Raw genomic sequence first — 4,257 nt, forward strand, 5'->3', positions numbered from 1 at the left:
TCAAAAGAAAAATAAGTTTCATAAGCTTTCCTTGAAAATAATATGAAAAGAGCCTCCTTCACTTTTGAGTACATCAGTATCAGTTTAATTTTATTACTGAGAATTTAACATTCATGATTGCTGACCATGAATAACTCTAATAATTCTAAACATACAACTGTCCTCAAATATTTGTAGTATCAACAAAAGTTCTTATTAATTTACTCAGACATTGTAAAAATAAGTAAGTACTTGCTCAAAGTATTGAGTAATTCTTCTTTTCAATTATTCTGTAAGTAACCAGGGAATCTGGCAGAAACTGGCTTTAACTCTCTTTTTCCTGTAATCTTCAAGGAAGGAGGAGAAAGTTAAAATTTGAAGTATTGCTTCAAGTTATCCTTCAGAGTATTTTTAATGCCATTGCAAAACAGCCTCAACCCTTGAGATTAATTTCCTCAGGGCTTCCTTCATATACTTGTTTCTCAGACTGTAGATAAACAGATTCAACATCCAAGGAATGACAGAATACATCACTGAAGCCACTACCGTCTTTTCAGGAGACACAGTCACTGAGAGCTAATGTACGCACCCAAAATTGTTCCATAAAATAAGGATACAACTGACACATGAGACCCGCAAGTGGAAAATGTCTTATATCTTCTCCCTGGTGATCGCATTCTTAGAAATGCTGATACAATATGAGCGTAAGAGAAAATTATCCCAGAGATAGGAATGCCATCAAATACACATGATGCAAAATATATCATGATGGTATTAATGAGTGTATCAGTACATGCAAGTTTAAGGAGCTGAGTAAGTTCACAGAATAAATGTGACATTTCTATGTCAGTGCAGAAAGACAAGCAGAAAATCATCAGAGTGTTCAAGAGACTAAACACACATCTAACTAGCAGAGAAAATAAAACCATCAGGATGCACCAAGAAGTGTTCATGATTGTGGAGTACCTCAGAGGGTGGCAAATGGCCACACAGAGATCATAAGCCATCACAGCAAGTAAACAGTTTTCCATTCCAGTGAAAACCAACACAAAACAAACTTGTGTAAGAGAAGCTGTGTAAGTTATGCTCTGATTCTGAGTTATGAGATTCATAAGCATTTTTGGTATTGTGTTTGTGCTTAAACAGATGTCATTAATAGAAAGACTAGAGAGAAAAAAGTACATGGGTGTGTATAGGTGCATGTCAGAGCTGACAGCCAAGATGATGAGCAGTTTTCCTAGCACAGTGACCAGATTTATGCACAGGAACAGGTATTGTAATTAAGGATCATCACTTAGTCCAAGGAGAAGGAATTCTGAGATAACTGAGTTTGAATGGTTTCTGAATTTCATTTTCCTGATAATTCTTATGGGAATGAGGACTGAAAGTAAAAAGCAATAAATCTTTGCTAGACTTTCAATAATTTTGTCACCTTCTGATTTGTTGGAAATGATAACTCTTGGAATGGTTTATACTCCCTAATCACTTCAAGGTATGTGGACCTACAATATTTATTCAGTACTCCAAAGTATTTATAAATCATGAGATTGAATACCTAGGTGGGAAAATAAAAGGGAAATAAGCTCCTCATACATTACATAAAACATAAATGTATAGGCTAATGATCTATGTTCATTTTCATCTTACACCTCTACAATGACATTTATTTTATCAGATTGCAAAGTATTACATAATGCTAAATCATTAAACATAAATAATCAATTTAAAAATACATCATGACACTGTAGCATTTAAACTTCTATGTAAAATATGTGAACTTGGCCATGATGGAGAATAATGTGAAGAGCACCTGAGACAACATATGAAACACTTTACACATTCAGCTGTAGAAGCACAGAGAATACCTCTCATGAACAGCAATTACACTGCTGAGATTTTAACATGCTTGGGTTAGGGAAGAAATTTCTGAACCTTTGAATGACATTTTAGGGAAAACCCAGCTAATGCACTCATGATAGATTTCTAATATTTTAATGATATTTCAGGTTTCATAACTTATTTTATTTTCTATTTTTCTGAAATGATCTCTTTGTGCCGATCGACTCTTTTCCCACTTTATTTTAAGATATTCTGTATTTTGCATATAACTGAATAATGCAGATACAAAGTACAACTATCCAAGGTGTTCATTGAATTATTACATTTGAGAAGAGGTAGATTATTGTTTGAAAAGAAATGACAGAGACAAGATGTCCAGGACAATAACATATCTGATACTGATGACAATGTATGTAAGAATGTGCTAAGAACATTTTTTGTTATTCAAGAAGTTCATTGGACCTGGTTAGCAAATATGTTCAGTTTTACTTACTGTTCCTTTTTCATGACAATGCATCAAAATATCCATATTTACATTAATTCACTAATGAAGCCTTACAAATTTTATGTAGTTATGAAGAATTGTGCTCAACAACTCACTTAGGTGTGGAAAAGCAGAAGGTCCTTTTCTCAGGTAAGACAAGTGCAAAAATGACTTACCAGTTATATAACAAGTAGAAAAAAAGTGACTGAGGCTCTTGCATGGCTTGTGGCTTAGACATTTTTAACTGTTGTTTATCTTTCTGACAACTATAGTCTCAAAATCCCCATGGGTTGTTACTGAAATTTCCTCATTATAAACCAGAATCATTCCCGTCATTCTTATTTCCAGAGTACAAGTCTACTGAGACCAGGAGCAAAGAAAACAAGCATTCAAGACAGAAGAATAATTGCCCCTATGGCCATGCTTCTGGTATTCAGTTTCCTCCTTTTTTTTCTACTTCTTTCACTTACAGTTTGTGCACACAAACCATTGAAATTCAGTAAGCAAATCTCTCATTCTACTCGTGTTCTTATTTTCTTGTTATCAAGAAGTATATTTGAATGCAAAGTCTGAATATGTAACATGTATTTATATTATGTATTCATAATAAAATAATACATTTTCTTATAAAGGCATAGACATTACTTGATTCTTATTTCTCACCTTTGTGAGAATGTTCATATAAAAATAAGGGAAAAGTTGTAGAAGCTGTTTCTCTTTTTCAACAATGTGGGATTCAGGAATAAATTTCAAGTTTTAAGATTTGGTGCCATGCATATTTGTTCACTAAGTCACATTGTCAGTCACATTATTTTTACAAGCTGCATTTGTAGTCTTATACTATTTAATCAATGCTAAAAATAATTGGGATTTTATTGTGATATATTAATAAGTTTGTGTCATTTTTCAATGGTTACACTCTTTTCCTTCCAACCTCAATGTGTGTGGTATTTCTGTATCTAACTTTTCTTATATTACTTTAATGTCATCCTTACTTCGTTTTGCTTGATTTTTTTTGAATCAGAGTTTCTCTGTATAGTCCCATATCTGGCTTCCCTGAACTAACACACCAGACAAGGCTGGCATCAAACACACAGAGAATATTTCCTGTAATTCTCTTTAATTAATGCACCTGCCTCTGCCTCCTGAGTTCTGGGATTAAAATTGTGCACTAATACCACATGGCTCCGTACTTCATTTATGAATGTAATAAAAACATAAAATTTCCCTTCCTATCTTTAACATTTCTCATAATATTCTTGACTATGATGTTGCAAAATTTTTGATTTCATTTTTCTTTTTCAAGGAATTGATAAATAAATATATAATAATAAATATATTGTATTCCCTATAGCATTGACAATCATCATTATCTGGTGATCAGGAGTGAAGTCATGAATGTCCACATAGAATGACAAAAGCTTTAAAGGAATTTTAGAAACAAAGGAACGGAGATAAGCATGGATTCTTGGTGTCAGCATTTTTTCAGGTGGGCTCTGCTTTGCTAGAGAGAAGCAGAGACACACTCGGCGCACTTAAGTGAGTCTTCGTGACTCAGCATAAATAAAAAAATGAAAAAACCAACAAGGTTCTTTTAAGAGGCTCTGCTAACAATTGAAAGGTGTGTTCTTACAGCTGGAAGTGGCAATGACCACATCTTCAAGCCTACAGCTTTTGCCGGGTGTCAGCATAGAATGAGGCGATGAGCTGGAATCATGATTACACCCGCCCTCTTGGAAAAACTACAGTTTAAACAGCCACGGATTTAGCAGATAAGACACATGGCCAAAGAAACATGATTTACAGTAAAGTAAGACTTGGATGAAGAAAAACCTCTAAAGGATTACAGTGTGTTTAAAAATATATGTAGAATTGAGAGAGAAAAAGAAACAACATAGTGGTAAATAGAGAAGCTAGCTGTGGTGGTGCATGCCGGTAGGATTTGCTCCTGAGAC

At 34.0% G+C, this 4,257-nt stretch overlaps 1 pseudogene; it reads right to left on the reverse strand.

Annotated features, from left to right (window-relative positions):
• Positions 1–390: 390 nt before the first annotated feature.
• LOC101832812 lies at positions 391–1,331 on the reverse strand (annotated as a pseudogene).
• Between the last annotated feature and the right edge of the window lie 2,926 nt (positions 1,332–4,257).

The sequence above is a fragment of the Mesocricetus auratus genome, unplaced genomic scaffold, assembly GCF_017639785.1.
Source record: "Mesocricetus auratus isolate SY011 unplaced genomic scaffold, BCM_Maur_2.0 Super-Scaffold_100040, whole genome shotgun sequence".
Classification (NCBI taxonomy): Eukaryota; Metazoa; Chordata; class Mammalia; order Rodentia; family Cricetidae; genus Mesocricetus; species Mesocricetus auratus.